This window comes from Vulpes lagopus, chromosome 1 (genome assembly GCF_018345385.1).
Source record: "Vulpes lagopus strain Blue_001 chromosome 1, ASM1834538v1, whole genome shotgun sequence".
NCBI lineage: Eukaryota > Metazoa > Chordata > Mammalia > Carnivora > Canidae > Vulpes > Vulpes lagopus.
This window is the reverse complement of record NC_054824.1, coordinates 168745914-168758192: the sequence shown is the minus strand read 5'-3', so window position 1 is coordinate 168758192 and position 12279 is coordinate 168745914.

Genomic DNA, 12279 nt, shown 5'->3' with positions numbered 1-12279 from the left:
TCAGGCAAGATTTGGTTTGTTTGAGAATAGAAATGAAAGAGACTAGATAGAGTCCAGAGATGTGATGCTTCATGGGACTGGAAAAGAAAACTACTTACTGACCCCAACTAGGAGAAGATATACCTGAAAAAGGCTATCAGCAACTGATGTCCATTTAAAATCTCAGTTTAGCAGATGCCATGTTAGCTTCCCTAGAGGTTACAAAATAATTAGGGATTGTATTCTACCCTCAAAGAGTTTGTAATTTAGTAGAAGGAGGAGGAGGAGGAGGAAGAGGAGAAAGAAGAAAGAGATGATGTAGTGGAAGACAGTTAATGATTGAAACATGTTAATTTAGATAATGGAAAAATTACAACCTTCTAGGAGAGCCCAGAGTGGGATTCTCAAGGAGAATGTGGGGCTTGGACATTGGTTACCCATCCAGCCCTCAGACTCATGAATGAATGAACCTCAGTTGTCTTTCAAACTCATTTTCTTCTTTTTGAAATAAAAGGGTTCATATTTGGTCTGTGGGGTAGTAGCATTGAGGGGGTCCCTCCAGCCAGCCTGTGACTTCTCTACTGTCATTCATGGGTAACTTTACAAGTAGTTGGGAATGAGACCTGAATAGGTTCCCCCATTAGAGCCTCATTTTTGTCAAGGCATAAGAGGACCCTGCTCTCCTTCTCCTTCTTCAACTGTCCCGAGAGTACAAGACGCCCCAGACCTTAAAATGCAATGTTTGCAGATTGCTTGTTTTTATTGTCTGTTTTTTAAATAGTCATTCTCTGGGCAAAGAATGAGAACTTTCAGCTTATTGTTTCCCGGCATGAGCCTCGTACCCTTTCAGCTTGTTTTTATTGTCTCTTTGGCTGTGCCATTTATCTAAATATAGAATAGTACCACCGTATGGACAGGACTGGAATAAGATAAAATTTTCTTTCCAATCAATTCTCTTGCATCTTCTAGCAAACACTAGGTACTGTTCTTTTCTTAGAGTGGCAAGAGTGGGCAGCAGAAAGAAATTCTATTGAGCTGTGGCACTTTCCAAAACAAAAGTCAATCACTGCATAGACCTTCCAAGGTAGCAAGTCCAAGGTAGTCAATTCTCTGGATGCTGGCTCTCCTGTGACCTTGGGCAGACCACACAATGACAGTCAGCAACATATACCTGCCCACTGGAGGCAGAGCAATGTCCTGAAAACGGCACAGGCATCAGCAGATCTAGATTGGATCACCTGCCCCACCACTTATTTCAGGGTGACCTTAGGTAAGCTTCTCAGCCTCATCTATAAAATGGGTGATACTAATAAAACCTGTCTCCAGGACTCTTGTGAGGGTTAAATGAAATGAATATATGTAAATTATTCAGTACATTTTCGAGAAATGGTGGCCATTATTTTTGTAGGCTGCTATTTTATGGTATTACTGTTTCAAATGTGACCACATCTTTAATTTTATTTCTGGGAGAAATAATCTATATAAATTTATTTATGATATTAATAAAAAGCAGCTCTCACCTACCTTATGAATCTGATACAAGTCTCTTATTACCTTCATTCATTCTGGTGAGAGGGTTTCATTATTGGAGGCAGTGCTGTGTAGTGTTTAGAGCAGGGACTCTGGCAATAGTCTTTGGGGTTCAAATCTAGTGTGTGATCTTGAGCAAGTTGCTTAACTTAACTGCTCTGGTACATAACCTTTATCTGCAGTTCCAGAACAATATTCTCCATGAATGTTATCACATAATGTTCTTCCTATTTTGGGTGAGAATAGTGTGATTGAGTCTAGGGAACTCCTTCAGTCCCTGATGGGAGTCCTGCCATATATGTTACAGGCACCCTGTTATCTTTATTAAACCTAAATTCTAAAACTCATCTGGCTCAAGGGTTTTGGATAGGAAATCTATGATATACCCTCCTAAGGTTATTTTGAGTTATATTCACTTCACATAAGCCTCCTGGAACCTTCTTAGCTATGACTGTCATTATTGGAATAATCCTTTGAGAGAGTAATTATTTTCCCATTTTATGGGTGAGGAAACTGAGGTACAGAGAAGTTTAGCCACATTGCACATAAGTGGTAGAGCTGGAATCCAAACATAGCATTTTTGACTACAAATTCCATGCATTCTGTTGAAACGGATTAATTACAGGGCCCTCTACATGCCCAGGGAGATCCAACCCTTGTTAAGATTCTAGAGAATTAGAGTCTATGGTTAAGGAGACACCATGGTCTGGGGCTGCCCTCTCCAGACATCTCCACAAGTAGACCAGCTCTGGTGTGGGCTTTGCACGTTCTTTGTCTAGCCATGCAGAGGAGGGAAGAGTGGAGGGTGGCCAACCACATGGCATGATGAGAGAGCCAGTCCTACACCAATACTGTCCAGCTGCACGCCTGTCTCCATTTGGGTCTCCCTGGACACTGACAATAAGAAAAGGATTTTAGTGCAAGTAGAACTGAAACGCAGGAAACACTAGTTGCTATTTGGCAGTGGAGAAGTGATCCAAAGAAGGGAAGGCAGCCATAATAGGCATGTTAGTGTGCTATTTCCCACAGCAAGTGGCTGAAACTCCACAGGGAAATGTGAGGTCACTGTATAAAACACATGCTTCAGAAGGATCCCACCCACAGGATGAGGGAGCTGAGGTATTTATACTCCATCTCTGGAGAGTCATTGATTGAGGGTTACTCCCAGGGATGTCCTTGGCTAGCAACCAGAAGCAGCATGGCCTTCCTCATTCTGAAATTTGAGGTCTAAGCCATATGAGTGAAGCATTGACAGCATCTATGACACACCCTTTAAGTACAGTTCTATGCAGTAGCAGGAACAGCTTGGTTTGTGAAAAGCCCAGGATGAGTACATGATGTCTCACTCACTGTGGGTTTGATGTCGACAAGACCTGCCTACCCTCAAAAAGTTCCCACTGTGTTGTCTGCTATGATGCCTGAAATGTGTGCTCGAAGTCCCCAGTTCTCTAGAGGCCACCCATAAAATGTCAGTACACTACCCAGGAGAATTAACAAATGAGCTATGACCTTTCCTTTCCTTTCCTAGCTGAGAGACTTGCCTCTGGGGAATGAGACTTGGAACAAAGATGTTTTAATGGAAGAAATTTAAAAAAAAAAAAAAAAAGTCCTGAACGGGATGAGAGAGTAAAGGAAGAACAAGAAATAAGTCACTACAAATGAAGACCCTAGGTAATCTGTGGTGCAGATGGTCACAAAGGGGACCCTCTAAGGGGAGTGACACCAAAGGAGGACCCAGAAGGGTCTCTTAGAGAAGCAAAGAGTCCAAAGGGACATTTTCTTGATCCTAGTTTTATGCAGATCAGGGCCTCAGAAGGAAGACCCTTCACTGCTGCTAAAACTGGTGAGCTCTGGGAAGACAGTGACCACTTCTTGTCTTTTCGTCTGTGTCCCCAGAGCTCAGCACAGTGATTCATCTGAGTAGAACTGCCATCAATTCAGTTCTCTGTTCTTTTCCCCTGCTAGTTCCTTTCTGACTTTTGTATTAGCAACCCTATACTACATTCATACCAGTGAGCTCTCCACATCCCCACTTCTCTAAGTAAAGAAATGCCACCATCACCATGTTTATTGGCAGTGAGACTTTGGGCAAATTACTAAACTCTCAGTTTACTCAGCCATAAAAAGTAGAGAATGCCTCTGACTTCTTTTTCTTTTTTTTTAATTTTATTTATTTATGATAGGCACACAGTGAGAGAGAGAGAAGCAGAGACACAGGCAGAGGGAGAAGCAGGCTCCATGCACCGGGAGCCCGATGTGGGATTCGATCCCGGGTCTCCAGGATCGCGCCCCGGGCCAAAGGCAGGCGCCAAACCGCTGCGCCACCCAGGGATCCCTGCCTCTGACTTCCTGAGCTTGTAATAAGGACTCAGTGAAGTTGTTATGAACTGAACTGTGTGTCCACTCCCTCATACACACTCTGAAATTCATATGTTGAAGCTCTAACACCCAATATGACTGTATTCGAAGTCAGAATCTCTAAGGAGACAATCAAGTTAAAATGAGGTCGTAAGGTAAGGCCTTAATCCAATAGGACTGGTGTCTTTATAAAAAGAAGAACTACCAGAGATCTCTTTCTCTCTCCTTGTGTGTGGAGAGGAAAAGCCTTGTGAGGACACAGCAAGCCAGGAAGAGAAGCCTCACAAGAAACCAGATTTTCTGGCACCTTGGTCTTAGACTTCTGGCTGCCAAAACTGTCAGAAAATTGATTTCTGTTTCTTAAGCCATGCAGGCTGTGGCTTTTGTTATGGAAACCCTAGCAGACTAACACAGAGGTAACCCACGTACAGGGCTTTGCTGCAGAACCTGACACAAGGGGGGGAGATTCATTAAGTGCAGCTGTTGTCATTATTATCACCTCTTAAATAAGAATACCTGCCTTCCTAGAAGAGAAAAGGAATCTGGAAACCCTGATACCGAACAGTTTGAAAATGTGCTTTAAGCATCTGATGAGAAATCAAGGACATCAGAAAGAAGGCAAACAGCCCTCACTGAAATTTTCCAATCCCTTTTCTGTGTGGAAGGCATAATAATTTGTGTCAAATAATATGACTGCATCTTTCCTCTGAGGAACCTAATGTGCTTATGCCAACTACCAACTACTTATCCATCAGGCAAATGTTTGCATCCCGAGGATGAGCTCAGGGCACATCTCAGCTGGCCCAAGGCCTGACGCCAGGACTGAGTACAGAGGGGGGCTAATAAAATCAGATAATTCTTAAATTTAAAATTTTCTTTTTAAATTTTTATTTATTTATGATAGTCAGAGAGAGAGAGAGAGAGGCAGAGATACAGGCAGAGGGAGAAGCAGGCTCCATGCACTGGGAGCCTGACGTGGGATTCGATCCCGGGTCTCCAGGATCGCGCCCTGGGCCAAAGGCAGGCGCCAAACCGCTGCGCCACCCAGGGATCCCAAAATCAGATAATTCTATCTGGAGACACCTGGGTGGCTTAGTGGTTGAGTGTCTGCCTTTGGCTCAGGTCGTGGTCCTGGGATCCTGGGATCGAATCCTGCATCGGGCTCCCTGCATGGAGCCTGCTTCTCCCTCTGCCTGTGTCTCTCCCTCTCTCTGTGTGTGTCTCTCATGAATAAATAAATAAAATCTTTAAAAAAAAAAAAAAAGCTAATTGTATCTGTTCCACCCTCTCTGTAGTTGAGGCTGTGCTGTCTGGAAGCAGGCCAGGCTGGCTGGTGTTAGGACTTTCAGGGTTGAGTTTACAGTACAAGACAGATTTTATGTCAAGTGGGCCTTAACTTTCACAAGTACAGCTAACTCTGACTCATGAGCACATCATGGAGAGGGACCTCCCTGAACTCCATTCTTTCACTAAAACTCTTAGGTTCTGTTTTCTGAATGTTGTTTGCATTCTTCAGGATACCTCTAGCAGGCCCCCCCAGGGGGGCTTCTGGGCCTCAAAACTCCTAGGAGCAGATGGGGGAGGAGGAAGAAGAGACTCTCAAGCAATTGCAGCTTTTTGTTGTTGTTTTAATTTTTCAATCCAAATTAATGCTCTGGAGATGGTACTAGAGTCTATTTGGGAAAACAGAACCATCTGGGATCATTGGTCAGAGTTCTAAATGGTGTGGAAAGAAGGAAAAATGTGAGTTTTGATAAATGGGAAGGGGGTTACATTGGCCTAATTGAAAGCAGTTGAAGGGATTCTTTTGCCTGTTTTTTTTTTTCCTCAAGTTTTTCCTTTAAATCCATGTTGTCCAGCTGTCCTCAGAGACTACATAAGCCACTGTCGAAACATTTATTGTTCTATGCTGTTACTGACTCTCCATCAACTCCACATCATAGGGTGTGATGTTGTTGCCTATAAAATTTCTTTCCATTTATTCCTCTGTCACAGATGAATGAGGTGCTAAAATATGGATCATTAAACTTGCTTCTTTTGGTATCTCCCAGACTCTAAGTATTTGTTCTTTGATTCAATGTTGATTCAGTGTATTCACTAAATCCAAACATTTACTCAACACTCACCAGGTTTCCAGGTCCTTTTAAGGCAGTGGGAATGCTCAGGCAAATGAGACACAAGTCCTGCCTTCAAAGAGCTCCTGTTCAGTGGGGAGCAGAGAATTCGTTCCTAAACTTGACCACAGAGGAGGACAGAGCACAGAGAAGGTCTCTGAAAAGAGTACCAAAGGATAGGGAGTGACCTTCCAGGAGGGAGGAAAAAGAGAGGAGGGAGGGAAGATGCAATGAGGAAAAAGAAGCAGTCAGCAGGTTGTTTCTGAGAGAATCAATCTTTTTTATGTATGGATGAAGGCAGCTGGTGATATTGGTGTAGATTACAGACAAGTCTGGATTGAGCACCAGAAAGGTAGCCTCAGTAGGTGAAAGCCTGAATGGAAGAACCTTTCTCATCTTGAGCTGTACTACATAATCGTTTGGTGAAGGAAGGGAGCATGGTAGGAAGGAAGGAAGGAAGGAAGGAAGGAAGGAAGGAAGGAAGGAAGGAAGGAAGGAAGAAGAGAGGGAGGGAGGGAAGAGGAGAGAGAAGGAAGAAAGAAAAAAATCACCTTATATATTTGAGAAAATATCATATCTGAATGTCTGCCTCTATTCCATAATTCCAACCCCTCTTCCCAGAAGGAGTTGAGAGATTGACCTACCAAAGTTTCTCTTTAACATTTATAAGGTACAGCTAATAAACACCAAATTCATTGTTTCCCTTGTTTTTCAAAAGATTGGGGAATGGACTGGCCTTGCCTTAAACCCATGAGAAGTGCATGGACTTAAGAAAAGCAATGACAATGTGATGTTGTTTATTATATAGGGTGATATAAGATGGATAAAATTAAATATATATTATGATCTGGTTTGAGCATTGTAGTTAATTGGCATGTAGTTTTGAATTTGTTATGCTGGTGGCCAAAATCTGTTATGACCAAGTTGGAATGATGTTCAGATTGTGTCATTCTAAAAATAAGATTCCAGAAAGGTGTCCTAGCATATGCCTACACAAATGTAGTACTGCTCACAAGGAACAGGGAGATGAAGGGCAGGAGAGAGATCTACTAGCTACTAATTAAAGCTGAGTTTAAGGATTGTTATAAGATTTTCACATGAATTGGGATCAGTAGTAAATCTTATATAAAGGCCATATAGGGAGGAAGAATGGCCAGCAGGAGCAAGAAGTTTTACTGAAAGCATTCATACTCCTTCAGGAATATATGCCTTTGGTTTTCTTCTTTCATCCCATTAACTCATCGGGCTTAACTGATGGGATCAGTTTTTATTATATCTGCATAGCTATTTTGTACATATCTGGATACCCCAGATAATGGTAGTAGAGAAGTTCACTCAAACTTGCTTGGTCCAGAGTTCAGGTGGCCAAAATCATGTTCATCTGTGCATTCCAAGCACCCAGAGTAGATGCTCAATATGTTCAGTGTCTAAATTAATAGGCTTCCTTGCTCCACCAGTTTTACTACTGGAAAACCTATTTCTTAAAAAAATAGTTATTAATTATCTACTCTTTGGCAGGTATTGTGTCAAGCACTAGGGATATAAGTGAGCAACAGGAAAAAGAGAGAGAGAGACATGACCCTGTCTTCCTGGAGCTTGTTGCTCATCAAGAGAGGCAATAATGAAATCAGAAATCATTAAGAAGTTATGATAAGGTCATAATATGGTAAGTGGGGTGCTGTTGAGGTCAATGCCAGAGACACCATGTCTGCTGGGGAGATAGATCAAGGGATGCTTCCTGGTATAAGTGACTCAGATGAAGTTAGTCAGAGTTCTCAGAACTAATGGGATTTATAATCTATTAGGAGAAAGAAGACTGTCACACATGCACCAGTAAGAAACAGTATGATATAAGACGCTCCAGGTTCAGTGTTAGAACATGGATTAGATAGGTGGTAGAAAGGGCAAAATCAGAGGACAGAAGTGGGCATCAAGGTTTTCCAGAAGGAGGGGCACGTGACTGTCCTTGAGAGATGGGTAAATCAGTAGAATGGAACAAGAGGAGAAAAGGCAGAGATGAGAATTATACCAGTTGGGGAAAGGAGGCCTAAGTGAATAGTGGCAGGAAACAGAGGTTGAATTATGCAAGGTCTGGAAAGTCAGGCAGAAAAGAAAGGATAGACAGTCATGTTATATTATTATTTTAAATAATGTGATCAAACCTACTACCTGTCATGTCCTAGTCTGGGTTAGGTGCTAGGCAGGAAATGTTTAGCAATAAGCCTGCCATCCATCCTCTCTCTTTGCCAGGGGGAAGCCTATGGGAAAGAAAGAAGGAAGATAACAATCAAATCTTCATGTAAACATACTAATGATATTTGCTAGTGTAGGGATCTTATCTATGAAATGCTTTTAGAAGGAGGTACCTGTCCCATCTGGGTTGCTCATTTGTACCAAACCTGGAATCCATGGATATATTGGGCGTGGGTCCTGGGAAAAAGTGAAGTGAATTATGCAACTACCTGAATATAATGTGAAGAAATTGATGATGACTCTTCTCTGTGTAGGTGATGTGGCCATGTACACAGCTCAAAGCTTTTCTATTAATCTGAGCAAGAGAATATCTTGATGAGGCATGAAATCCTGGGAGCTGCATTAGTCCCAGACCACTGTCTGCTTCACCTGAGCTTTGTGATTGCTTACTTCATTGAAGTTATTAGCAAAGCTTGATACTGGATAAGATCTCTATTTTTATGATTCTGATCCTTTGTGTTTCTGTAGGTACATTACATTTACTGTCTCATATCAACCCTATATGGTAGATACTTTGAGCAATTAGCTGATTTGTCCAATATCATACAATGAGAAAGCAGCAGGCTCTAAATGTCAACCCAGATCTGACTCCACACCCCATACTCTTCCCACTGTTCTGCATTGTTCCCCTTTTCAAACTTGAGAAGAACGGAACAGGTCATGGAGCCCCAGGAAGGTCCTAGAGAACCATCAGGAAGCCCACAAACCCTTTGAAAGCCACTTCCCCAAAGTACAGTTTTAATAGGAAAAGTCTTTCTGGTATAAAACCTGATTCATTTGAGATTTAAAAGGTAGTGTTTGTGTCACATTTTCCATGGAAATTCCCATTTTTACCAGAGGCAAACACTTACATCCCCACTGGGACTCTGCAACTCATGAAGGGTTTGTGTGCTATCGAGGGAATAATACCCCAGTCTTTGAATGCTGAGAGAATGGCCAAAAGGCTCTGTCTTTGATCAGAATCAGATGATATGAATTGGAGTTTCTAGTTCCATCTTTAGCTCTAAAGCAAGCTGGGCCTTGTGGGAAGACTCACTATTCCCTGATGGGTTGGATCAACCATATTTCACATGGGTTTCAGTTTATGAGGACATTCGTATGCATTCATTCACAGTCCTGAGGGTTGGTTTTTGTTTATTTGTTTGTTTTTTTCACATGATTTTTTATGAAGCATTAGGATCAGTTCCTGTTAGGGAACTCAAGGTTCCCTTTTTAAGGGAAACTGGCATGTGAATGTAAGGAAGGGAGTAGGCCATATCAAGGAATCCATTTTTTCCTTTCTGGAGAAATGGTTTAATTTTAGTTGTCTCAGGTCAAGGAGTCCCCTTCTTATGGGCCAGCTGAACAAGTGTAGCATCTTGGCTCCCATTAAAAGTGCCATGGGACACTCATAGCTAGGTTGTGACAGATAACCCCTTGCCTGGACCTCTCTCTCAAGGCTGCCAACATCATTAGTGGACAGAAGGCACCATTTTCGTTTCTTGGCTGTGCCTGTTTAATCATCTGTGGAGGTAGCTATCATACCACCAGCTAACACAAGTGCTTAATAAATATCAAATTACAAAACCCCGGAAAGATGGTCACCTTGATAGAAAAATCTGATAAGAGACCACCAGAATCTTTATTTCAACAATCAAAGCAGACCCACACATGTTTGGCATCTATCTATAGCAGTACACTGAGGGGCACTTATTTTGGGTCTTTACAAGAAAAGCAAAATCTTAGTTGAGAATTGCTGAAACCCTTAGAGCTCAGTTGAGAAAAGACAGTGGTCGGATGTAGACTTTAAGTTTCTCTTTTTCTAGATTCCATTGATCCTCTTCTTAGCCTACCCTCTTAGTATCCGACTCTGGTCTCCCATGAGTTATTGCCTTCTTGCTTCTGGACCCTTCCATCTTCCGAGTCTTTAGTCTGTATTTATGCTCTTATCCAATCTTCCTTTTATATACAGAATTTCTCAATTACAAAGGAGAATCTGATCTTTCTAATGCAGGGCAGGATACTGGCTATTTACTTTGTTTATTTGCCAGCTTATTTGCTGATGCTCCTGTGTTTTTCCAAACCCAGCACTAGATGTTCTTTATGTCTCAGTGCCCTGCTCCTTATATTCTTTCTTTGGCCTTCTGTGTAATGAGGAAAAGAATAATAAACACCTTTTTGCTTGTGAAGGGAAGAGTAAACTGCAGCTCAATATGGATTCCCTGCAACACACCTCAGAACAGTCTCTGTAACACAATAGTCTGTCTATTGGAATTGTCAGATTCAGTAAACAGAATATCTGACTGCTGGCTGAAACAAGGAGGTATCTATTTTCTAGGCATGATTAATACAGTAACAAAGTTATCAGGATTACAGAAGTCAATCTGTAATAACAGATTAATAATAAGTCAATGTCTGTTATTCTTTGTCTTCACACTACAACATCCAAAGGAAGACAATGAGACAGCTCATCCCATTAGCGTTCTCTCCTTTTTTTAAATAGGGAGGACAACTTTTCCAAAAATATAGCCCCTAGCAAATTTCCCTTTAGTATCTTGGGTCAGGATAGGGTCACATGCCTATGTTGCCTGTTATGCAGCTGGGAAAGGAATCCAGCCTCCATAACAGAAGTGGACCTTGTGTGCAAGGGTGTTGGGAAAAGGCTATTGAGTAGCCAGCTGCTGTTACAGACTGAATGTTGTGTCCTTCCCCCTACCAAAATTCATATGTTGAAAACCTATACTTCGATGTGATGGTATTAGGAGATGAGGCCTTTTGGAGGTAATTGGAATGAGCTGACATCATGAGGATGAAACCGTTGAGAGTCATGAGAGAGTTTTCCTCTCTGCTTTTTCCACCATGTGAGAAGTGCAACCCAGAAGAGGACCTGACCATGCTGGTACCCCAGTCTCAGGCTCCCAGCCTCCAGAACTATGAAAATATATATTTATGTTGTTTATAAACCATCCTGTCTATGGTATCCTGTTGTAGCAATTCTAACAGACTAAGATGACCACAGCCATCAAATACTCATCTAAAGGGCAACAGCCTGGGGATGTTTATTAAATCATTTCACACTTGCTATCACATGAGCCACACATATAGTTAATATGAAGTCATAAAAGAAGAGACCTCCAAAGTTGGGAAGTCCTGAGCTTTTGGCAAACCTTTATTTTTTTTTAACAAAAATGCCCTTACCTGGTTGTGATTTAATATCTGCTGAAACCCTGAGGATATCATACACACATGCACACATGCATACGTGACACCCTTGAGGATATCACACACCTGCACACATACACAATGCATATCTGACACCCTTTATATAAACTTGATCACTATGCACATTATTGAGTCATTTCTAAAATCAGAACAGGAGCTTACCAGAAAATAATCTCAAAAGTCCAGGGATTGTAACAAAATCTTGGATGTAGCAAGGGCTGGATGTGGCTTAGTGTCTGAGTATTGCTGATTAGTAAGTTACTAAAAAGATTTCAGGAAGTAGGATTTTCTAGTGATGAAATATTGTTCTTGGATAATTGACACTAGCAAATTTAACAGAAGTCATTCTAAGGAATGATGATTATAGATGTATCCCAACCTAATTTTTCTTCCCTAGCCTATAATAAAAGACATGGAGCTCTAACCACTGGGGAAAGCAAGAAGCTGAGGCTGTATACTTTTGGGAAAGACAGCCAGGTTTCCTTCTCAGGAAGATGTTTCCACAGAGTCATTTGGAGAAGCAGATGTGAGGGAGATTAATCTTCTTACTTAAAATATCCTGACATAGTGAGAAAATCAGATTTGAATCTCAGAAAGTTTGGGAGGTGGTTGAATGGGTTAATCAATATTTCAGGTGTCGAACTGGTTTGTTGAGGGGCTTCAGGGGACACCTTTTCCTTTATTCTGAAGAACCACAGAGATAACAAACTGGCTGGGGGAATTAAAAGTCACACCCAGGGCACCTGGAAAGGAACCTCTGTGGAATAGTTCATGCATTTTCTCTTTGGTTTGATTGTGTTTTTAAAGGTTTGGGGAAAATCAAGAAATGTTAGGCCTGCTTCTG